This window comes from Haemaphysalis longicornis, unplaced genomic scaffold, assembly GCF_048455015.1.
Source record: "Haemaphysalis longicornis isolate Haplotype H1 unplaced genomic scaffold, Haemaphysalis longicornis Haplotype H1 scaffold_3, whole genome shotgun sequence".
NCBI lineage: Eukaryota > Metazoa > Arthropoda > Arachnida > Ixodida > Ixodidae > Haemaphysalis > Haemaphysalis longicornis.
In genome coordinates, this window is record NW_027526335.1 from 114,524,128 (window position 1) to 114,550,230 (window position 26,103).

General features: G+C 47.3%; 1 protein-coding gene across 5 annotated transcripts in view; it reads right to left on the reverse strand.

Moving 5' to 3' along the window:
• LOC144175026 (dopamine receptor 1-like) overlaps positions 1-26,103 on the reverse strand; it is a 545,209-nt gene that overhangs the window by 131,937 nt on the left and 387,169 nt on the right. Inside the window, exon 1 of one of the 5 annotated variants that reach the window (XM_077704047.1) lies at positions 9,329-10,313. The exons of the other annotated variants lie outside the window; for them this stretch is intronic. The gene's annotated coding sequence lies outside the window, so the exon portion shown is untranslated. Of the gene's footprint in view, positions 1-9,328; positions 10,314-26,103 lie in introns of those variants that run through there. 5 annotated transcript variants of the gene reach the window in all.

Genomic DNA, 26,103 nt, shown 5'->3' on the forward strand with positions numbered 1-26,103 from the left:
ATGTCTGACACACGTTACAGGACGGCGGTTTTTCTACTCTCTATTACGACGTGCCTTATAGTCCAAAGGCGAAATTACTATTTCACGTCCGTTTCAAAGCGTCCAATTCGAGCGAACTCTGATTGGGTGAAGGCAGACAGCCCTCACGTGACTCAAAACAAGCAAAAAGGAGTGATGATTTGTACACATCCCACGGCTCGCAACCGGAATTACGTCACTACTGGAAACGGACGCAAAACACATTTTCGAAACGGCCACAACTCAAAATCCCGCCCAAGGTGTTTCTCTGGCACATCAAAAAAGAAATCTACCGCGTTTCTCCATAGCGTGTGCGATGTTGAAACCCCTGCACGCCACAAGAATTATAATCGGAGCTAAAAGTCGCTAACCCAAGAGGGGATTTTATACAGAGGATACCAATAAGAAAGTCAAAAGGAAGTCACAAGAAAGTCATCGCACACGTACTAACTGTTATAAGTATTCCTTCTTTCCTAGAACAATTTCCAATTGAACTTCAAAATAGACAAGTTCTGCAGCCATCTTTAAGCACGTTCGCGTCCCACTTTAATTAGCATTGTATAACAAATCTTCTGTTGTTTATTGTTTGTGTGTGATGTCATTTGTCATAACATTATTAACAGCGGAGCTGCTGAAGCTTTCTTCAGTCCATGCGGATCGTTAATAGGAAATTGCGGTATGCGAAGTGGAGAGGGGGAAAATGCTACGCCAAGAAGTGTGAAGAAAAGTGGCGAGGAGGCAAGCAGCCCACAAACAGGTGCTGGGAGCGCGCGCTCAAAATAAATTTTGCTTAGGGAGGTCCCGACAGTCAAACCCCGTGAAACTGGCAACCTAACTACTGGGCCACTCCGAAGGCCCGAGGAGCACGGGGATAGCAGCGCCGGAAACAAAAACATGTGCAGTCAACTGCAAAGAAAAAAAAAACACTTCCAGTGGCCGTAATCGAATGTGGGTCCATCGCTGTATGAAACTGCCGTCTATACTGCCGTCTGTATGAAACTGCCGTCTGCTTCATAGACCATCTATCGATGGTCTATGAAGCAGTCATAGACTATCGCATACGGGCCACACAACATCCCATTTGGGTTCGTAGCGTGGGTGCTGGCTTTGGACTTTGACTGGGTTGAAGTGAACTTTGGCTTTGGACTTTGGCAGTCTAAATTTTGGACTTTAGGAAAATTAATTGTGAACTTCGAGTTAACTCAGTTTTAACAGACAAAGCCTCGCTTTTTACCCGTCTTTCACTTAAGAAAGGAGCAGACCTAAGAAAAGCCAAGTAAAAGCTAATGAAGACCACCAGTTCCGCTGTTACCTCAGTCTTCGAATAATGAATCGCAAAGGTGGCCGAAGTTTTATATCAGACCAGAAACGGTACCGATACACCTGTGTTGCATTGTACAATTGTTGTCAACCCCATGGATTCTGTTTATTCCTGTAAAACCCACCTGCTAGAATCCCCATCCGGGATTTCGTCATTCAGAAAGTAAATAAATGCAGAAAAAGGAGCCAGATGTAAAGCTTACGAGTAAGAGAGAGAGCGGGAGAGAGGGAGAAGGACTGCAAGTGAGGGAGGGAGGGAGGGAGGGAGGGAGGACGCGACCAGATTTGGTATAACAACATGTGCACCATGGTTGAAAATTGACATCTTTTGTCGGACACTGTGCTCTAATCAAGCAGTTTACAAACACGTTTCGCGTGCTGCTGTTAATTCATCCGTACATTTAAGCAGGGCTCAAGAGATCTGAACTCCCTCACTTTTAGCCAAACTAATCCACGGATGAATAAATGCCCCCTCACCCTACAATACTCGCAACCACGTGCACCCAATCACTCCAAAGACGCTATCGAAAACACGTGTTTCCACACTAAAACACGATTTCAAACTCTAGCAAGATGGCGTGTTCGTATGCAGTGACTCTACGCGCTAATCGGTTGGGGTAACGTAATACCTCCATTGTATTATTTCTCACGGGGCAGCCGCGGAAGGCTGTAAGAGGACGAAGGGTGTTAGGGGGACAGGGGGCAGATAGATGGCACGCACGGTATAAACGTTTTTCGACGCCATGTGTAAAGCCATGTCTGAACTCGCGGAGGTTTCTGCTTATGGCCTTTGTCAGAAAAAAAAAAAAAGAACAGCCATCTTGGCTGGGAATCGAACCTACGCCCTAGTTCTGTTGAGCGTTATGTCTTAGCCAGCTTAGCAGAGCAAACGTCACTCGCGGGGACTGACATTTGCTCTACTAAGCCGCTGAGTCGAGTTGGAAATGGCGAGGCTCGTACCCCGCGTCTGCGACTGCGGAGCGCGCGGCCGTCGTTCGAGGACCTGTGGGTGAGCGTGTAGACGCACTGACGGCTCCTCGCACCGGCCGTCGTCGACGTCGTCGTCTCTTTGTTCCGCGCACGCATGACAGCCTCGCATGCTGACGCCGTTGTCTGACTGATCGGCTGGAAGCGGCGAGGCCTCTCCACGACCCCCGCAGCCCGCCCGGCTACCCCCCTCCAACAGGGCTCCTATCCTTGCCCCTGTCCTCTCCCTGCACAACACGTCTGGCACGACGAGGTTTGTTTACGCGCTTAGGCTTCCAAAAAATATCAGAAGGGGGAGGATGGAAAGGCCGCCGACGTCAGTTCGCACCCGACGACGCAACGTCAGCGCTGTTTGGTTCCTTTTTTTCCGCGGCTGTTCAACAATGAGAGACAATGCGCCACGAACACCTTGCCCCTTACAACAAGTATGCACTGGGGGTGTGAGCCAATTATTCCTAACGTCGGTCTGGCCTTGGCGGAGTTGGAGTTCTATATTACCTCATGTTGCTAAGCCTAAGCCGAAATGAATGGCGATTATCGACTTCGCGAACGAGCACGACATGGCGCCTTTCTTAATCGGGACACTTAGGTCTGCTTATGTGGTCTGAAAGCAAAATTCTGGCGTGCTATTGGGACGGGTATCGTTTATGTACACGTCCAACCGTTGGGACAGCAGCCGCGCTAGTTTACCGTTCTCAATACATTTCAATCCACCTTAATCCAATTCAATTTTTCTTAGTCTTAATCCACCTTAATCCCGCCTTGTTTAACATCGCTTCCAATCACTAATCAATCCTTAATTAACTTTGGTAATCATTGATTACCTATGATACATGGCTGCCATTCTTTCATTTGCTTCTGGCCTTCGTCTTGATTTTGTGCCGGTCGTGTCGACGTGCGGTCCTTCAAGGCAAAGGCTCTCACCGTACTAACGCTAACGCATTAAAAAAAATCTATTGAAACCTATCAATCCGTTTCTGTAATTTGAAAAGTGTGGCAGCCGTTATGCCACTCTTTGCAAACGATTAGAACCTTTTCGAAACTTCCGTGAACCCGCCGCGTTTGCTATTGCGCTTGGTTATTCGTTGTGCTTTGCCGTAAATCCTTTCGGGCCTGTTTTAGCCAGTGCGGTCACTGGAAGCCTTCAGCACGCCGGCACGCCAGCATGAGGGTGCCCCCGTCAATTAACGCTCATCTTGGCACTCTGCTGTGGGCCTCGTCGGGAAACTAATAAAGTGTCGTATTTGTGCTTCGCGCCGTAAAATCCCGGCTGGCCTGCGGGCTTGGGAGTTGCGGAGACGTAGAATAAACCATCGTTATAAGGAAGACCTCGGGACAGAAAATTGGCATCGTTACAAGCGATGTTTTGTTAAAAGCGGTGACGATTTGCTATCTGTACACTTCAGGGTGGACAAAAAAAGACTTGGATTAAGGCGAGGTTTTGAATACTGCGGCTTTATTATAACGAGAGTTTATATAATTTTTACCGGAGCGAGACATTGTCGGCGCGGATGAAGCGGCTTTGGGCACGGCAGCGGCAGCCTGACTTGCTAATAAGCAGAGTACCCCCGATTCGCCGCGGGCGTGTAGGAGGTTCGAACATTACACAGAACACACGCAGCTCGGTCATCCGGCTTCGAGGAAACGCGTTCTCTCTGCACTTCGACGAACACGTTCCACCGTTAATGTCTTACTACTCCGAGCCCCGATCCCGCATTGATAGTCGGTACGTCGGTGATTTATCATTTATTAGCGCAGCCAGACGTGTTCGCGGGTGAACTTGGAGTGCAGTGCGTTCGTGGACGTAATCTTAATGCGCGCCGTTGAGCCTGGCAAAGAAATGAAGGCGAAAAGGAGGACAGTAGTGCGAAAAACCTGGTGCACAGAGATGAGAAACGGTGAAAAGTGAGACGCTCAGTGGACTCCGTGTACTCGCTGCCCTAGCTTATTCTCCTTGTTCTTCTCAAGAAGCAAAAAGTCACCAGAAGAGATCACGAGATCGGTAAAAATATCGATGAGACACCGCTGCCTTCTGGAACTACTAAAACGCCCAAGGCCAGCCACGGGGCCAAACGGGAGCCCCTCATAACGTATGCACGGGAGTTCGCCGATTATTCAACAGCCTCTCACCTTGTCGGAATCGCTCGACAAGCATTTGTGCATTGTAGGCGCGCATGAGCGGGGCGAAGTTCCGCCCGTTCGGTTTCCCCGCAGGGCGCTAAACGGTGCCGGCTTTAGAAGCTGCGGTGAGTACGTATCCGAAATAGACCGCCCGCGCAAGTTTTACGGATTGCAGCTTTAATCTTCTTTCCTTCTCGCTTCTTTTTTTTTAACAGGCTGGGATTCACTCCTGACAACACTGGTGCCGCTTCTCGTTCAGGAAAAGGAGCGATTACTGCGAACTAACTACTAGTGTTTATCGTTTGTCCATAGTAAACAGCGCCACTACGTGAAGTGCAACCGAAGATTGATGGTGTCGTAATCGCTTCGTACTTCGTAGCGGGATGTTTGCGGCATTGTCGGCTCACGTTCGGCTGAAACTATACATCATCACAAGCGACGTGCTGCGCTTCAGCAATCCTAACTTGCTTCTTTTGCAACGAAGCTGGTATGTTGGTAGGAACTTTGCAGGGAAGCTGTAGATAGCTCCGTCCCAGAAGATTTTTTTTCATGTGCGTTAGCAAATTAAATTTCGCGGCAAAACCTGTGTTCTCACAATCGTTGTGTAGCTCTCAATTTGATGTAAATATGTTGGGGGAAAGAAATCGCTCCGCATTTGGCTGTTGAGACGACTTTATCATTATTCCGAGTTCAATTTACCCGTCATAATTAGGTACTTCACCGTGAAGTTGCAAACCTTCAGGAATCCCCGTTTTCAATCAATAAATAGGCTTCTACGGGAGGAGTACATTGTACCGGAAAACCGCTGTGGCTCGTGCTTTATCAAAATTCCCTCGAAACAGTTCATACGCACTTGCTTGCACAGACCACCGTGGGGAATTTTATCTCGGCCGGTATCATGGAGAGTTATCAGTCGCAGTTTTATTAGAAACAACATGAAGCCACCACTCAACGTATTTCAGCAGCATCACAAAGCTATCGTGAAACGGGTAATCTCATGTTTGTCGTGGTGTTGTAGGCTAACGTTGTAGCGCTTCCAGGTTTCATTCATTTAATTAACTCATTTAATTCATTTAATCAGAGGCAGCCGTGTTTGCAACCCGTTTTTACTGCGCCCCGGCGAAGGCGCTCGTAAAGTAGTGACAAATTGAATTTAAAGTGCATGTGTCGTTCACTTTGAAATACCGTTTTCAAGTTATTTTAACAGCTTCTAGTCCTCCTTACGAACAACCGGGGGAAAAAAAACTCTCTCTCTCTCTCTCTCTCTCTCTCTCTCTCTCTCTCTCTCTCTCTCTCTCTCTCTCTCGCTGCACGGTCATTTGAGCGGCCATTAATGTCAATCAATTTCTCTTTTTGTGTGTGTGTGTGTGTGTGTGTGTGTCATGACAGGGGAAAGATTGCGGCATAAGTTCAGTAAGCTGGTGGAGAAATCCCGAAAAACTCCCGTCGCGGCGAAAGACAGAGCGGCTGATAATATTTATACCGATTGCAAGTGAATAGAGACACTTTTCGCATCTGCGGTTGTGTCATTAATTTTAATATAGTTACGCCTATTCGCAGCATTCAGTTTCTAGGTAATCAACATCGCCCTTAGTAATGAATACTCTCACTAACCGTAAAATGATATTGCCAGCTCTTCAAGTGCCTCCGGAGCACATTAGGTCTGCCAGCGACTACAGGAATCCCGCGAAGCTGCGACTTTAAGACCTTGAGCTTTTATTGCCGTATTTTATCAATCTGAGGTATAAATAATTAAGAAATTACCTGCGTTGCTGTACAGGGAATAATGTTTTTACCGTTAAAAAGCTCAGTTGTCCTGAAAAAAAAAACTGATTAAAATCTAATGACGGGCACATTGAGGTGTGCCTCGTTTATTCTGGGAACAGTAAGATTCCTGCTACGATTAACTTTCGTTCATGTCGCTACATGTTTGCTCTCCGTAGTGGAACTATGATTCGTGCCGTACTTTAAGTAAGGCTTGCAGAACAGGTAGCCCCGGGTTCGAATCTCACCCGCAATCAGCGTGTTAGTGCGAGAGCGGCAAAAATACTGCATTGCCAATGTGCGGAACAACAACAACAAAAAAAAAAATGGTCAGGTGGTCGTGCAATGATGGAAACATATTTTCTTGTGGCTGTAATCTGTATTTATTTAACTTAAATTACAATCCATGCCTCGGTTCGAATCTCACCCGCAATCAGCGTGAGAGCGGCAAAAATACTGCATTGCCAATGTGCGGAACAACAACAACAACAAAAATGGTCAGGTGGTCGTGCAATGATGGAAACATATTTTCTTGTGGCTGTAATCTGTATTTATTTAACTTAAATTACAATCCATGCCTCGACCATCGCTATATTTTCGTTGCGCGGTACAGCCCTTGGCAGGTTCGCTCGTCGTCCGCGCTATATAGGTTGGTAAAGCCGACTTTCAGAAAGCAAGCCTTCACAATAGTATAGGGTGGATGCATTAGAACCAGACACACAGTTAAGGCTCCACAAATGCTTCCGTATCTAAGAGCTTTAGCGGTGGTTGTTGAATGGCTAAGGCGCCGTGAAACTCGGTTGGATCAATTTTGAAGTCGTTATGAAATTACTCCCTACAGAGACCTCAAATGGCGGTTTCCTGCCGTACGCCTTGGCCGGATCCCCAAAGCAGTCTTGTAACGTTACAGGCGGAGTTTTCTCGACAGGTTGCGTGCCTTACTGTACACCAATACTGCTTTATCAGCGCGGTTCCTGGTTCTTACCGACCCAGAAAACTTTGACAGGTCATGCGTGGCGGAAAAATTAAAATCAAAATTAGTGGCCTGAGGCCACTCTGTACTTAACTTTCCTGTTCGTCGCCTAAAATGACATCATTTGAAGCGGCCGAGCTCGGGCATGTGGCTCTAATTCATGATCCTAGAAAGTCGCCACCAAATCTCTTCATCCGATTGTTAAGCGTATCGTGCGGCTGCTTATCGGTCACGCCGTTACGCGACCCGCAAGGCGATAAGCCACTTCCTTCCAGGCCACCCTGAGCCTTCCGTATTAGCTCGCGCCGATAATCGGCAGGAAATACACGTACGCCTCGAAGCCCTCCAAAACGAAACGAGGACGAAATATCGAACTGGCTACTATTCCCAACAGCCTTCTGCGCGGGCGGGGATCGAAGAGTCGAATAGACATGACACCGAGAATAGTTGAAACAGGGGCGGCGTCGGTTCAGGGGCGGATAGACCCGAATACGGTTCATTAACACGGCCGCGAAAGTTGCGGGAAATGTGGCGTAATAGTATGTATGCGGTGTAAAAAGTAATAAAAACGATAATCGAAAAAAAAAAAAAAAACGAGTGACCAAACGAGCAGCGCAATACGACTCGGACATCACGCCATAATTTGCTCTGCGGTCGCTGTATGCCGTTAAAGAGGGCTTTCAAGCTTGTCTGCTTGCGAAACCGCTGCAGCCGTCTCTAAAGCAAAAATAGCAAACGAAACAGAAGGGAAAACGTTAAACCACTGAAATAACGAAAAAAAACGAAGTTGCTCATAGCAGTGAGCACAATTTATTAAGTTCGGCCCGTCTGGATATGTTTGTTGCTTCTTGCGGTGCTCGGTCGTCATACATAAATGCGTGTCCATAAAAACTAAAAAAAAAAAGGTGGGACAGAAACGTAGAAGGCAAAATAAGTACGAGAACCATCGGTTTATCATGGAAAGGACGAACCCTAATCACCCCTCACTTCGTAGTTCGGAGAAGATTATAGACACAGTGACCCCGCGCGAGTGAATGATATCAGTTAATCAACACAATTAGGTGTTTGCACACTGAACTGTCAATAGGCATGTATCAGCAGTGATTTTCGAACGTCGGCGAATGGCCGCGATTGAGTGCTTAATGACGGTTACATTTATAAGGCCCTCTGAACTGCGCGCAGTGATGTGCAAATATGGCAGCACTTATAACTGTCCGAGATAAATCAGCCCCGTTTTCAATCTACTCTGCGTGTCAATTTTTCTTTCTTGCTCGTAATTTTAGGCCTCACCCAAAATTACAGCTTTCTTTCACAGCTTGTTTTCGCAATGATGAGCTGACGAAAAAAAAAAGGGGGGGGGGGGGGGGGGCGCAGTCAGAGTAAGGTTCGTTGGTGTGATTGTAGCGTCAAGTAGGCTTTGAGTGCAGTCCTCGTCAGTTATGTTGACCTTGTGAGAAGACACAACGAGTTACAAGCTAGGAATAAATCCTTTGATCGGTGGCTAGGACAGCAGCAAGCCATGAGTTCGTTCCTGGCCACAAAGGCTTTTATTTAAAACAAAAGCGTTCGTGCATACGAGATTGGAGCTCGACTTAAACAACTTAAGAGGTCTAGATTAGCCCGTGTGTCCGCACTATACAATGCGCAGAGGGTAAGCTATTAATTACGCACTCTGAACGAGGAGAATTTGATTTGTATTTGTGCTCCGTTCACTGACACAAGCTTACAAGGTTAGGCAGGCAAGACTAAAAATATGTAATTCGGGGATAGTCGAACATTGTATTTACAGCGAGGCAAACGAAGAGACTAAAGAGGGTGAAAAAAAGAACGCAGGCATTCAAAGTGAAAATAAACACACCAACGAAGTCAGTATTTCAACCAACTGACTGCATCAAGCGATTACCTATCACAGAAACCATCGCTCGAGCGCTACAACCCACGCAAACGACCGGCAGACTCAAAACGGCAGCCACCGGAACACTGACTAGAGTCATTTGACTGAGGACATTTTAGAAGCGTACGTAAGAAAGAAGGTGACACCTTGTAGCGAGCCAAGATCAGCAGGGTTACAAAAAAATACGTTGATTCCTAATTAAAAATTAACGCGTCATTTAAACTAGCAATGAATCGCTGGAGCGTACTTGCCTTTGCAAAAGGAATCCGATGCTGGGAGTACTTGACAAGCGTGCTGGTTGGCTTGAAGATAGGGTCGAGGATAGGACAAAAAAAGTGTAGAAGTAAACAAATGATCCGGTCAGAATTCCCACATCCAAAGCACGACGGCGTTAATCCATTCGGAGACAGACGCACTTACTTCGACGAACACTGCACAATCAAGTCGATCTTCAATTATTGACGCCGCTGTTCGGAAAGAAACACGTACGAAAGACGAGTAGACGTAGTCCCGTCAGGTTGAAGTTGTTTGATACGCCGTCATCCCAGTGCTGCTACTCCGCGCTGGCTTAAAAACACCAACAAAAAGCCGGTAGAATCCAGGCGCACAAGAACGTGCTCACGCACGAGCGCGGACGCGGGCTTTTGAAAAGTGCAGGGATGCACAACAGCCGGTGGGACGGGCCAACGCTCGGCTCCTTCTACAGAACTTCACGGAGGACCATAGGTTGTCGACACAGTTAAAAAAGTGCACAATGCACAGATCCAAACGGGAAGGCCGCCAAACGCGACGGTTTCGTCTTCAAGTTCAAGAAGTGCAAGGCACACGGATGGGAACACTGCTGCAATTCATCGGTGAATACGGTGACGACGACACAGTAGCTTTCGTGTCAGCACGCAAAGAGTTGCGAGTATAAAAGAAGAGGACACCTCTCCGACGACGCGCGGCAGGCGTCTGGTTAGAGTGACAATGTGCAGCGACGAACGACGGCAGCCCTCTCCTCGATGCGGGGAAAGGGAGACGCGGCAGAGGAGCGTCGGAGTCGCGCGACCGCTCGGAGCAGTGGTCAGCGCGAAGAGTGCGACGTCGTCTCTGGGGGCTGCCCTCACTGCCGAATCCCGCTGGAGAGGACGGTAGAGCTTCTCGGGCAGATAGGGGCAGCACGTGAGACCGGTCACCCCCCCTCCACTGCCGCGTGCGGCGCCACGCAGGCTGCTGCCCCGTACAGCGCGAACAACGACTCGTGGCGGCCGCCAGGTGGATGGATGGGAGACCCGGAGGGGAGACCGCATCCGTCGCGAGGGCGCCCTCAGAGCGCGCGCGAGGTGCGCCCAGAGGCGCTCTCTTTATTCCGCGCGACTCCGGCGGCGGCGGCGGCGGCGGCAGAAGACGGCGGGCTGCCCGCTGCCGCCGGGGGAGCGATCGTACTTAGTCTTCGGCGGCTTCTGTCGACGCGAAACGGAGCCGGCGTCCCACGATTTTCTCCGGGAGGTCTCGGTAACTTTTCAGCGTTCTCAGTATCTCATTCTGGAAGCCGAGTCTCATTCTGCCGAACTTCGCAGACCCCTGCTGCGAAAAATTCTCGATGGAACCCGTGGTGTGATGTATCGGTGTAACGATATGTCACAAGAGTACCATGTGTGCATGTGTGTGATCAGAATTCACAGCTCATCCGTGTACTCCTGAAGACGATGGGCGCGAGATTTCCCACCACTCATGCCGCGGGTTTTTCTAGTCTATTCTGTGCTCCTAACTTCTGGCTCCTGTATATATACACATCAGTGTATCAGTGTGTTGAACCGAAAAAAAATATGCGGTTCGGGGTGTTCAGTTCTGGTTCGACAAAATAACCAGCCGTGCCGTTTCGCACGCTTGATCCGTTTCGCTAAATTGTTACCGAAGGTCGAAAAAAATGTTTGTAGTTTAAAGCAGCCATAAACACTAAATACAAGACTGTTGCATTCAAAAATTCGTCCCAATACAAGTTGTGAAATTTTGTAAGCACTAAGGCCAGATGTTAAGGAAAACATGAAGTAGTGACGATTTATCAGCTACTTTCCCACCCAACCCTTATGTTGTCCCACGGACTACTTAAATCAACCACCAATGGTCATGCCGTCTCTGGAATATACTTTCTCCCGCTTCCTTTTTTTGTTGTTGAAATTAGTATCTTCGCTCTAGAATTGCCCATCACCCTGAATTTTAAACCAATCGACTGCGTACTGGCAAGTCACCTTCGTACATTAGCTAGGGATGCGGTTAAATACCAGCGGTGTACTTTTTTTCATCAGTTGTAGCATAAAAAAACCCTTCAGCGGCGACGTAAATGGTACAAGTGAATTCGATCGTTCGGCAACCTAGAATAATTTGTTAGCATAAACCTACTCGGGGGTGTGAGCAAAAACATTGTTAAAAGTGAGCCTGCGTTAACGCTTAGTCACTGTATATTGCTCTTATCACTGGAATGTATTTTGAGATAGCGGCTATTACGGATGTGTACGTCACCATGAATACGTCTCCATTCCGCCTGACCACCGTCTTCGTTTCGTCCGCTAAGTTGAGGAATTTTATAACAGATTATGGGATTGCAAAGAGAGAGAGATGAACGTTTATTGTCAGAGCATCTACGGTGTTCTTGTACGAGTTGTCCCTCTTCACAGGAATGCGATTGCAAGCTGATAGGGAGATTGGATGCGTGAATCACGAGTCAGAACTCTTTTGGGAAGACGCAGTAACACCCCCCCCCCCCTTCTCCTTCGAAACAAGTAGCAGGAGCAACAGAGTAAGTTTAATTAGTCGGTGAAATTGTATCTTCCAAAACGAAGCATCGATAAAAGAGACGAAACAACAGAACAAGCAGAAAGGATAAGCGCTGGGCAAATGGGACAGTACGGGACGGGCCTGCCTTTTCGCATGTGCCATCTACTTTAGTGCTGCTTTTTCTTCCGAGACAAAATACGCAGTGCCTGCAAGTTTGAGGGATGCCCTTTCTTGCAGAGTGCTGTAGTACCTACGATACGCTAACAGTTAGTTTTCTGTGGTATATCTACTTTCCTAATTTGGATAAGAAAAAAACAACTTACACTTGTCCGCTCTACGGGTCCTAAAACACTGAGGATTACACCAGGCACAACAGCACTCGATGCCTTCGCAGTGATGACAAGTTTGGTTGTGAAAGTTCGGGCAAAGGAAAATACGTCAAGAACAAAATTTACCTTTTGGTGCTTTGCTTATTGGATGGCCGAAGGCAGCAAAAAGAGCAGAAGTTATTCATGTGGGAACTTGGCGCGGAATTATTTAAACCATGTGGCGGGCCCTGTCTTTCTTCGTTTGGCGTAAAATTTCACCTCCCAAAAAATATTGGTTTGTTTGATGCCAGTAAGCTACTCAGGACTGTGCTATGAGGAACACCGTATATTGCAGGCCGGCAAACAATTAAACCACCTGGGTATCTTTAACGTGCGACAAAATCTTCACACATGGAAGTTTTTGTTTCTCGTCTACTTGGGAAAAAAGGCATATTGGTGCGGGTGATTGAACCCACATCCGTGGGGTCAGCAGCCAACAACGGAGTAGTTCTTGAGGGTCACACTTGCCAAGTATTTACACTCTCTAGGTGTGCGACATTTTTAAAGATAAGTATGAAATGCAGAAAAGTATGCACATTTCTGGTGTTGTCCTGCGCCGTTGCGCAGTTCAGCAATCTTGCAGCCCGATTGCCGGTACGCCGTCGCAGCGTGGGAAGGGCAAACTCGATGTTAGATATCGTCTGCAGGCTGCTGAGAGTGCGAAATTTTTTGCACTCTTCTCGCACGTCCAGCGGTGTGCGCATACTGCTCCTGATGTTGTAACGGTGAAGAAGGCGTTGACAGTGTTGACTGATCTGAAGGGGACAGTGCGTGAGGAGTTACGAAATTGATGGTGCAAAATAGAAAAGCACCGAATGGCGTTTGACACCGCGTTATCAACAGCGGGTGGTCTGACCATTTCGTCGGGAACCCATAACCGGTGCTTCGTTTTGTAGCGAAAGCTACACTACCCTACCGCGGGCGCTCTTCGCGGCGGGATCAGTTTTGACCTTGAGAGCTAGAGGTCAAACTACACCTCCTTCCGCAAGCGCCCGCACAGAGCGGCGGCCTGATGGTGGGGAGAGATAGGCTTATTCTTGGATGAAACTATCGCGAACTTAAAGACAAAGTGGAACACTAGGAGAGATGCTGGTCTAAAGACTAAAGTTCAATATCAAAAAGGGTGAATATAAACATTTAACACAAAACAATAAAAAACACTGCGCATGAACAAAACCAGTTTGCAAAAGCCACGGTGATAAGGCAACAAAACAGACACCGGCTACAGTCAAGGCCCACGCAGATATGAAATCTCTTTGGTATGAAGACGCACTCTTGCTTGCGTGACACACCTGTCGCCTCTTTCTGCCATGTGGAATGCTTCTAATTTCGCAGGGCGTTTGTTAACGGTGCCTAAGTAAAATGTCAGTGGCAAGAAAATTAGGTTTACATGGTAAGCGTATTAAATGCGGTAAGCACGTTAAGCGCTTACCACATTTAGGTAATCGCATTAAATGAACAACAATAAAAAATCATGCACCCCGTCCGTCTAACGACGACGATGGTTGAACGCTAAGCTTTCTCGTGATGGACTCTTTGGTTGGCCAATCCCACAGTGAGAGTATGTTCCACTCGGGAGGTACGCACGCTTTTGTAGCGTAAGCTACACTGACCCAGGTTGAGCAGTTTCGCGTGGACCTTGAAGGACCGTGCTGCGCAAGCGGGAGGAGCATGGGATTGGATTAAATTGGATTGCATTGAATCGGATCGGATCAAATTGGATTGGATTGGATTGGGATTGAAGTACGGGTGTGTAGAGAACTGGGTCTTTACATTCGCCGGTCTGCGCATACCAGAGGAATGACGTCATAGCCACGGCAGACGCACTGGCGCCGGCGCGTGCCCAGCTGCGTGCCTCTGTTGCGCAGCAGCCAAGTCTGACGCTGCGCCGGAGCCGCTTGATAGCCGTTTCGCGTGACTCCTGGAGAGCCGTGCTGCGCATGCGCGAGGAGCAGTGACTGGACTGTACTGGATTGGTACGGACTGGATTGGACCGAACTGGACTGGATTGGATTGGATTGAATTGGAAATCGTTTTAGCAGCAGCAGGCGTGATAATCAGCTAATCTAAGACAACCAGGAAACCTAAGAATAACCAGCTGAACCTTAGCTCACGGTAGGTATATCCTCACATAGCCGAGCTAAGCCACTCCTAATTTTGTTTTCTAGAATAGAACAGCAACCCTCGGGTATGCACTCCTTAGGCCAAACGTTGGGGCTTGGGTTGTACGGCGTGAATCTGTACCGGCTGCTTGGTGTTCAGTGAGCAATTTTTTGAGTGGGTGCCGGTTTAAGGTGTTAAAGATGCGACGCTAGGCCCAACGTCCTAAACCTCAAAATGGGAAGCAAGGCCTAACGTCTTGTGGCTAACCGTACGGCGCGCAGAGCAACGCCATTCTTCTCGTGACGGATTCTTTGGTTGTCAACGGAGTTTTCCAAAGTTCAGTGCAGTGCAATTCAGATGCTCGCCCTGACAGGAAATATATATATCAGCAGAGGATGTTTCTGGCGTTTCGAACTATAATGTATTTTTGTTTATTTTTTTTTATTAAAAAAAAAACCCTGAAGGCCCTCTGGGGAGGGTATTACATATGGTAGGGGGGGGGGGTTACAAAGGTGTCACATAAACTAGAACAAGAACAAAATAAACACAAGAACTAAAAAATGGTAGAAATAATTAACATTGCTAGAGTGAAAACAAATACAAAAATTCGGTAGAACAATAAGAACAGCTATTGATACAGTAACTAGAACAATTTGATTGATTGTAGGGTTTTAACGCGCCGACGCAACGGAGACGATGAGGCGCGCCGTAGTGGAGGGCTCCGGTTTAATTTTGACCACCTGGGGATCTTTATCGTGCGCCGAAATCTCGTACACACGGGCGTTTTTGCTTTTCGCCTCCATCAGAAAAGCGGCCGCCGCGGCCGGCAATCGAACCCGCGACCTTGTGCTCAGCCGCGCAACGCCTTAGCCACCAGTAACTAGAACAAACTACACCGATTATAACCACATGGTATATTACAACATGTCATCTGACAACGCAACAACTGAATGAAATGAGGCAGTGAAATGATACATATTATACATTCGTATTTTTGCTCAAAGCATTAGTAAATTTCGTGGTATTCGATTCAGTAACAATGTTTGATGGTAGATTATTCCAGTCTATTGTGGTACGAGGAGCAAAACGAGGAGCAAATTTACGGCCAATATTTTTTACTGACCACTGTATGGTCTAATCAACTTCGGTAGGTGAAGACGACGTAACATGCCGACTCAATGGAACCTGTGGAAACTTAATACCTTTCTACCGGCTGACGGAATTTTTTGCAAACGTGTATCAGATTGCTTACACAGTATTCTCGCAACTCTCGATCTTTATCTGTATCACAAATGGGACCTCCCTAAACAGGAAGTTAGGAATGATGCGATATAAAAGCCAGCTCGGCTTTCGGTTTTAAAACGCTTTCATGTACGTGAACTTTCCCGTACATTCGTGGCACTTCACGAACTGGAAGCAATCAATGCGGAATCAAATTTGGAAGAAATTGGTGGGATTGTTAAAGGAGCCATGAAGAGAAAATACAACTTCGTTTAATTTGAAAGAACTAGGATACAGAATCTCACTCAGCTCCATTACAGCCACAAAAGATGTTTTTTAACGAAAAAAAAAACAAGAAGTATTTAAAAACTTTCAAATTTTGCGCCACAGTGACGTGTTATGAGCAAGAATGACGTCATACGGGCCAACAATAAAACATAATTTTCAGTGCGTTAACTGCACGTTACCATTCAAGTGGTGCGGTCAAATGGAACTAGAGGCCCCATTACAGACGTCCAGTCATAAATCATCACGATATCACGATAGATCAGTTAGGCGGCCGCCAATCGCACAAACAAGGTTCCGTGACGTCATAGAAAAGTTGCGGGAAATTTGCTAGGGGGTCGCGACCCGTTCACACGTTTTCATTAATATCTCCGTTATTTGTTCGAAGATTGCGATGATATTGGTATCATTGTTATCGGGACAAAGCTGTCTTTTTTAATAAACCCAACTTGTTTTTTGTCTTCATGGCTCCTTTAAAGGACAAGTGCAGCAATATGTTACCGAAAATATAATGGTGCCTTAATACAGTCCATAACCTAAAGGTTCTTTGGTAGCTATCCTTCTCGCCGGTGTTTTAGTGATGAACGCCAATCCGCACTTCCAAAGGAGATAATTGAAATTAATTATAAAGGTGTTAGGTATACTGCAGAAAATGAAATTGTCAGTGGTTTCCACACACATTTCAGGACGTTATTTGGGGGGTCCAGTAATATTACTCGGGATTTAAAGTTCCATTCCTTCATTGGCTTACTTCCGAGGCTTACAGATGACGAGTGCATGACGGTATCAGGGCCTATTACACTGGAAGAAGTTAAGGACGCCATCTCCGCTCTTAGACTAACAAGACCGCGGGGCCATACGGCCCTGGTGATGAGTTCTATAAGGCGTTTTCTGGTATCCTTACTCCAGTTCTCTTGGATGCATTTACGGCCGCCTATGATCATAATATCTTGCCGCCAACCTTGTATTCAGGACACACGGTGCTGATCCCCAAAAATGCTGATGCCGAAAAACTAAGGCCTTAGAGGATTATTGACCAATCTCCCTCTGCAACGTTGACTACCAAATATTTGCAAAAATCTTATCTAGGCGTCTTCAATTTGTAATCACTAGTTTAGTGGGGTCCCACCAAACTTAAGGTGTTCGGGGCAGGAGTATTCACACAAATATTCATATTGCTCGTTCCGTCTTGGACTGCGTGTCTGAATCGGTGGATCAGGTGGCCCTAATACAAATTGACCTTGCAAAAACTTCTGATCTGGTCTCTCACAATTTCGTATTCGCACTTCTGGCAGCAGTAAACTTAGGCGACGTGTTGTATAAGGGCATCAAGCTTTGCTATAATCAGTGCACTACACAGCTTATCGTCAATCGTATACTGTCTAAGCCGATTGCTATCAAGTCGTCTGTTAAACAAAGCTGCCCCCTATCCCCCTTGCTGTTCGCGTTGTACCCGGAACCTATTTGTCTCAACATTCAGCAGAGTCATGGGGGTGAAAGGTTTACGCTTACAATCGTGCGAAGTTAAGGTGCTTGCTTATGCCGATGATATAGCCTATGTTCGCGCTGCCAAAAGGAGTGTCCAGGAAGCCTTTACAGTGACTAAGCAGTTCTGTGCTGTGCCTGGAGCAGATATAAGCATGGCAAAAACTAAGGCATTTGGATCGGACAATGGGGGACGAAGCCATCCAGATTTGCTGGTATTATTTGGAATAGTGCCCCACTTAAGTACCTCGTTAGGCGTGCCTCATTGGTCGTCAGCAATCACGCAAGTTAAGCGCGCATTGCAGGCATGAAATGGGCGAGACCTCTCTGTGTTTGCACGTGCAAGAGTGTGTGTGTAATCTCTTCCTTGCTACAAAGCTCCTTCATGTGCTTCAAGTGCTTCACTGTGCGCGATCAAGAGTTCAGGCCCTACATAGAGTTTTGCTACATTTGTGTCGGATCCTCAGTGGGAAACCTGTGCGCAGGGATAACTTGTCTCTTCCTTTAGAGGCCGGGGGGCGTTGGGCTCATGAATTTGTCTGTGCACCAACTTGTGTCTCGTTTTGTCTTCTACAAATTGATTGATCACCCACTTTTACTAACTGCACTTCAGCAGGGGATAAGTTTTCATTTGCCCTTTTTGCTCATATGTACGGGTAAAGTTAACACGAAGCCTCGATGGGGATTTCTCAAAGAGGTTGTGGAATGGTTTAACTTTCTTACCGTGCGGTTTTCCTTGCAATATCTGTTCAGTGTGCCAAGGAAAACTTTGACGAGCACTGTAATTGAAAGTCTATTCCCGGTGCATATTCATCGCCAGCCTTACTTAGGCCATCAGAAAAGCAATGGTTTAAAACGTGCAATGAGTATGTGTTCCGCCTAATGCAAAAACGTTTTTCTTTAAGCTTCATTCTTCCACACTCCCAGTTAAGACACGGCTGCGCGAAAAGGGAATGTTTATTCTTTGGTCGGACAATTATCGCCTATGCAATCAGCCAGAGACAATTGATCACTGTTTTGTGTTGGGCCGTGACGCTGTGTTTTTCTAGGATGTTTTGCAGCGGACTCTCGAGAAGGACATGGAAATTTCTCCTTACGCCAATCGGTTCCTGCCATTTCATGATGTTAATCGGGTACCTTATGACGCTTTTGTAGGGCTGGGTTTTGTAGAGCTTGTGGCAGTGCCGCATGACTGACAGGCATGAGGACCCCCCCTCCGGGTCAACTAAGTCCATTTTTCGAGAGCTGGCGGCGTTCGTGAGGAGTGTTCATGCAAGGCAGAATGATCCACCATTCTGGTTGAGCCTTTCGGATGCCTGAATCTGCTTGCCTGATTTTTGAAGAGCGAAAACGCAGTCGGACTTCGTGATTTTCCATTGATGCCTGCTAGCCTTTGTATTGTCTTTTAGTCGTTATGAGTGATTGTGAGTGTGCCTAAATTTTTCATGCATTAAAGGGAAGAAAAATGTCGAAATGGAGCAATCGGGGTAGACGAGAGGGACCCAGGTTCGTTACCAATCACGGGAAGCGTTTTTTTTTTCTTTCCCTTCATTCACGACCATTCATCATCAGCGCCAGAGAAAGTTGTCTTTCCTGCAGGGCGAATTGGCGTACAACAGCAAGAGTGCGGACAATAAAAGTTCACTTTGAAAAAAAACAACATGGGTGTGTAGAAGTGCAGCATAGGGGTGGTGTGGGAGGCTCTAGCTAGGCGTGGAATGCTTCGTTTACCTTTGCAAAAATATATTCAGCTGAATGTCCCGCTCCTGTTACATGCATGGTTTAGTGCAGCCGGGGGCAACGGAGAAACCAAGGGTATTTTGCCTGAAAATGGTGGCCTCATCGATTCGGTGCCGTACCGAACCTGCAACTTTGTGAAACACAACAATCGGTATCAAACCGTGCACCATGCCAGTGGTGTTTTACGATAGCAACAGTTCGGAGACAGACATACGGGCCGTAAGGTTCGCGTTCGCAAGTAAGGAAACGTAGTAGGAGGAGGTAAAACGTTTATTGAGCAAAAAAAAAAAAGAAAGAAAACATAGTAAAAAAAATATCGGGGCACAAGCTAACCGCTGCGTAAACCCACGAGAGACACAGAAGTGGGAGACGGAATTAGGACGATATCTTCCGTATTTCACAAGGGGACAACGTTGGAAGGAAAGCGATTTATAGCGGTCGTCCGAGTAGGCCATCAGACCCCGTGTGTTGCAAAACTATAGCTCTGATTCATGGGCGCATGTATGACAGAAGGACGCCGTTTCTTTTATAGCCGGCATAAAGTCGGCTAAAGCCGGCGCCTCAGTGAATGCAAAAACCTCATTTTTTGAACCAGCAAGGCCGCTTAATAAAGCCAACCCTGGTGAAATCCGAGCGTCCGTCAGTGTATGATTCAGACTTGGTAGGGGAAAAAAAGACTAAAGAAATAGGAAGACAGGGCGACTCTGAGGACGCCCACTATTGCGCGTCGCAGCTGGTGTAGAGAATGCCTGTCACTACTCTGTCGATATTATTGAACGTGCGGAAGGGTGCCCCGGTCAGAACACGCACGTGGGCGAAGCCGAGCTAGCAGGGTGGCCGTCTTGCATTCCGTATCTAACGGCCAGTGCGCGATAAAGCTACGCTTATGCGAAAGCGAGAGAGACAGAGAAAGAAATTCGGGGAAAAAACGCGGTGAACAAGGCTCCTGTTGGCCTCAACGTCTTTCACGTTTCAGACGGTATTAGACTTCGCTGTGACATGCTACCTTTTATTTGAGCATGCTGACAGGTGAACCCCCATTGTGTGGCACAGAATACCACACAATACGCAACGGCGTCGTGGGCTTTTATCCTGCGTCATCGCATCCCATTTTTTAAGCGATGCAGAATGCAAACTAAGAATTATTTTTACATGGAGCCCAACGGGCGATTTGCCCATTTTGCCGGTGGGACGGCATGCCCGCGCAATGTAACGTTGCATACGTACTGTTATCTCACCTTGCAATTTAGCTTTACTGCAATGCTTGCGGGCACTGTAATGGTGCAACGCTTCAAGCTTAAAAATCTGTGATAATTCCGACGGCAGTGATATTTTTTGAGGCTAGAGCAGGCCGCTTGAGAAGGAAGGGCTTTGTGGGGAAGCATTCCCCTTACGGTAAGGAATGGGTGGTCTCGGAAAGGCAACGGACGTGATACTGCACTTTGGGCTGGAATGTGGATGTATCCGCCCGAATCCACATGAGGGAGATATTCACTTGCCAGAAGCCCTAGGCTCTAAACGTAATACAAATGGAAGTGCAATGCTCTAGAGGGCGCTGAAAGATGATTGGAATGCTGGTGAAGGAAAATCAGAGGTGAATATTGGGTAGGGGAGCTACCACCTGTAACGGACAAAATTTAATTTGGGCCTGCCTCTATAGCAGCGCCTAAATTAAAACAGTACTACAACGTATGTAGATCAGTTACTTTGGAGAAGTGAGTGTCGTCATCACCCCAATGCAAAGAAGATGCCACTAGTAATATTATTAAATTATTTATTGAATATTTACCTATTCTGCTTAATTAACTCACCCACAGGGCAGAAACTTGGAGGCTCACTAAAAGGGTTCAACTTAAATTAGGGACGACTCAGCGAGCAATTGAAAGGAAGATGATAAGTGTGACATTAAGGGACAAGTAGAGAGCTTGGTGGGAAAGGGAAAAAACGCGTCTTAAGGACATATTAGTAGAAGTTGAGAAGAAATGGACGTGGGCAGGACATGTAATGCGAAGGCACGATAACCGTTGGTCATTAAGGATAACAGAGTGGATCCCTAGAGAAGGCAAGCGTGGCAGGGGGCGGCAGAAAGTTAGGTGGGCAGATGAGATCCAGAAGTTTGCGGGGATAAATTGGCCACAGTTGGCATAGGACCGGGACAAGTGGAGGATAATGGGAGAGGCTTTTGCCCTGCAGTGGGCGTAGACGGGCTTCTCCTGCTGATGGTGGTGGTGAGGAGGATGATGATGATGAGGATGAATTAAGTATTAATGGTGACCTGTAGTAATGGTTGGCTGATGCGAAAGCACGCCTATTCGGACAAGCTGCGCCGACGTGCCGTGACGAAGAGTAAAATTATATTTCGAAAAAAAAAAGTCCGGGTACACGTAAGCACTTCTTGCGGGTTGCGAATGCGCAAGAATTACTTTTAAACCGCCAAGCAGTCATGTGTATCGGCACCGGGATGTACAGTAGCGACCGCAGTGTCGGCAGGGAATGCGGCGGGGCTCCTCACAGCGTACCCTGGTGAATGCTGCGCCGCTGGATGGGGGCAGCGTTGGTGCAATGGCGGGAGCCTCCATGGTTACAGACCCCGCTTGGCTCGGCGGGGCATGCGCTGGAACTTGGGCTTGCCCAGGCGTTGCTCAGCAACAGAGGCGCGTGATTATTAGTTGTGCTTGGTTCTAACTCTGAGGTACGTGGTATGCAGCCACGAGGTGTTCCACTGCATGCTGCTTTTCGGGGACGGGGGCTTTTCCGTTCAACGAGCCATTTAAAGGGGCCATGAACACAAAATACAACTTCGTTTAATTTGAAATAACTACCCTCTGGTAAATTGCTCAGCTCACTTACAGCCATGAAAGACATTTTTTGGCGTAAAAAATGGAAGTAACATTTTATAGAAATTCAAAATTCGCGCCACAGCTTCGTATTATGGGCAGGAGGTACGTCATATGCGCCAGCACTAAAAACACGGTTATCGGAGCGTTAACTACACATCAGCATTCACGTGATGCGGTCAAACGGAACTCAAGGCTCCACTACAATGGCCAAGCCATGTTTCTTGGCGCTGACTTAGGCCGGTTGCGACCAAGCGCTAAAGCAACATTCTCTGACGTCATGGAGAATTGGCTGGAAAGGGGCTGGGGAGATCGCCACTGCTTCCGATGATTTATTTAATATCTCGATTATTTGTTTTAAGCTTCCGATACAATTTGGTATCATTGCTATTATGGCAAATCAGTCGTTTTAATTAACCGGGCATATTCTGTCTTCATGTCACCTTTAATGCTTGCGCACTGAACAAGACACACCCAGACGGATACGATAGTATGTAAGCGGGGTGCTTGCAATCCTAATTGCGGGGTGCACTTCGGGGTGCAATCCTAATTGCGGGGTGCAATCCTATACTCGGTTACAACTCAAGAACGGCACCACCTCCTGTAGTGTATCACTCCGCCAACGCGCCGGACCCGTGACGTCAGTGCGCGCGCGTTTTGAAAGGGGTTTGCTATGAATGCGTGATATCGTCTGCCTTGTCTCACACAGTTTGTTTGTCGTCTCTGGAGTCGTTTATAAGCATATTAAGTCCAAAAAATCACGAGAACGGCTCACGCCATGTTCAAAATATTTCCAGAAACGCCCTACTTGCGCTGCGCGGAGAAACATCCGGCTACGGTGGTAAGGCACAGCGGCAACTTCTGGTGCCGTTCTTAAGTTGTCACGGAGTATAATTGTGGGTGTAAGGGGGCTATCTGCCAGCTTCGGCGGAGCCCGCGCATGGCGAGCTTACGACACAAGGGCGACGCTCATACGACAGGCATGGAAATGCAGACTTTTCCAGTAGTAGAAGTCTCTGCTCAGTGAGGGGAAGAAGTGCAGGGTTAAAAATAATAAATGAAAGGGTAATTCATGAAATGCTACGTGACGCCGCAAGTATGACTCACGTGGCGTGGCGAGTGTTAGTCTTCATGTCAGGATGTTGTGCGAAAGGGCCTTTTCGTGCTCACGCAACCATAACTGGATCATCAACAGGCCATCCTTTGATATTTTCCAACTTAACGTGGAACGTAAAATCTATGCACGACCTCAGTCTCGTGGCTTCCTCCTGAAACCATTTCATTTGCTTGCTGCGTTTTTGCGAAAAAGATAAATGTTTCCAAAGTAAAGGCTGCGACAGAATATTAAATGTGATACGCGAAAATTTACCCTTCAGAAGCGCACACCCCACCGTTCCAGAGTCTTCGAATTCTATTTTTCTACGAGGGAGCAAAAAAATGGGGAATATTTACATGACCGCCTTAATGGGAGCGAAACCCTAAACCGGAAACCCTTTTGTTCCCTTGCCGTCTTCGTTTCGCTCACCAAAGTGGTCTGACCATCCACTCGACAACTGGCAACAGTGTGTCCCACAGCTTAAGAAATCAACGACTGGAGAGGGCGGTTATGTGCGCATTCCAGAATTGTATGTTGGAGGGCGCCTAGTTGTGAACACAATTTTCGATGTAGCAGTGTACTGAGTAGGGGAAAATAAATGCATTCGGCAGTGAGGTGTCTTGACGCACCAAGAGGCACGCAGATATTCTGCCGAGCTGGTTTCTCCCTCACTCCCTCCCTCCCTCACACACTTAATCACTTACTCACGCATACTCGCACAATAACTCACTCTTTCATTCACTCATACTCTCACGATCACTCACTCACTCATTCGCTCACTCACTCACTCACTCACTCACTCACTCACTCACTCACTCACTCACTCATACTCTCCCGATCACTCACTCACTCACTCACTCACTCACTCACTCACTCACTCACTCACTCACTCACTCACTCACTCATACTCTCCCGATCAATTACTCACTCACTCATACACTCACTATCACTGACTCACTTACTCACTCATACTCTCACTATCACTCACTCACTGATACTCTCACGATCACTCACTCACGCACTCATTTATACTCTCACAATCCCTCCCTCACTCACTCGTACTCTCACGATCACTCACTCACGCACTCATTTATACTCTCACGATCCCTCCCTCACTCACTCGTACTCTCACTATCACTCACTCACTCACTCACTCACTCACTCACTCACTCACTCACTCACTCACTCACTCACTCACTCACTCACTCACCCACTCACTCGCTCACTCTCACAAAATCAGAAATGCGTTACAATAGCCATACCGATAGTCTCCGGCGCTGAGATAGATGCCTTAGAAGGAAAATAAAACGTTGCAACAGCGTCACTCGTAGCACAATCAAATAAAATGAAGCATAAATCCTCTTTTCAGTTTCCACGGCGTGTTTTATTCAATCGCTACAATATGACTGCCCTTTTTGAATGCGTTTGCATGTTTGTGCAGGGGTTGCGCAACTGAAAAAAGACAAGCGCTCCTCCCCTACTTTTTTTCTTCCGGCTTCATGTCACTTCGGTGCCTTTGAATTTTCTTTCGCCCACTAGAACTTTAGCGCGTGTGTCACGGGAGGGCATTGCGTAACTCGGCTATCATATCAACTTGAGAGCCAAAGAAACAAGATATGACGCGGAGACCCCCGCTGGTTGTCCTCGTCTTCCTCGGCGCAACAGCGCGCCATGAGCGTAGGCTTATATTTCTCCCGCAGCTCCCTCCCTTCTTTTCTTCACCTCGATGACAGCTCGCTTTCAGAAAGACCACTTTCTTTTCCCCACCTTCAACAACAGCCTGCCTCGGTACAGCGAGATTTCTTAACTTTTGCCGTCAAAACAGGATAAGAAGAAAGACGATCCGTAGTCGCTGCATAAAAAAAAAAAAAGGGAGCATTAGGGGCCATCGTTTTCTTGGAGACCTTACTGAATGAACAAAGATATCGGTGCACCGCATTTGCAAAATACACGGAGCCTTTTTTTTTCGGCATGAGTACTATGCACACCTTCGCGTACGTTGCCCATCAGCGAGTACAACTTCTTCATGTCATAAAATAAGAATTTCACATCTTCTGCACGTCGTAAATTCACAATATCTTTCGCGGTTATTACGTCACCGAATGTAGGGTTAACGACACATTGTTTTTTTTTTGCGCTGTCATCATAATCGGAAGGATGTGTGCGAGGTGCCATGACACTCCCTGTGATTTTCATGGGGACCGGGTTTCCCACATTACACACGCCTAAATGCTTCCACAAATTTCTTGCGGTTTCGTAAGCATGAGGGTCGCCCATTGTGCCAGAACAGAAAATGTCGCGTCAATTATTGCGTGAAAAAAAAAGAGCAATTTTTTTTGCAGGGCTCGTGCGTGAACCTCCCGGAACCCTATCAGACTTTAGCAGAGAAGCAACGACAACGGAATATAGCAAAGCTTTCTCCTGTACAGGGGTCAAGTCGACCTTTCATTTGGGAACTCCAGTGGGTTGCTGCCGCTGGCTAAAGGCCATGCAGCTGATCTTATGGAAGAGTACACAGACTGCGTGTTGTGTGTGAGGAATCACAGCTCCAAAAATACCAATACCACTCAGCCAGTTATATACCAAGTGCTGTCGCTATATTAAGCGTAGTCTGCGACGAGATCCGGGGTTTTCTTACTACCACCCGGATTCACTTGCTGCCACCAGCACCACCATCACCATCACCATCACCATCATCGTAGTCGTCGTCATCATCATCATCATCATCATCATCAGCAGCAGCAGCCTACTCAGGTCCACTGCAAGACGAAGGCGTCTCCCACTGACCTCCAACTGCTCTTGTCCTGCGCTGCTGGCGTCCAGGGTTTACCCCCGAATTTCCTTATTTCATCTTTCCAAACGGGTTACTGGCCTTCCCCTATTCTGTTATCGTGATGCCCGAGTCTGTTGTCGCGTTTGTGCACTTCAGTTTCTTTTGCAGTCGTTTAAGTCGTACACTTAGCCGCGAATGGACGACGTCCACTGTTTTTGTAGCTTTCACTGCGAAAAAGGCGTTGATCCGGAGCTGAAATTCTCAAAGGCGGGATCGAAATCGCTAAAGCAACTAAATCGTGCCCCAACTTCGAATGCCATGCCGCCTCCGTCGAAGCCGCGAAGGGGCTTGGGGAACC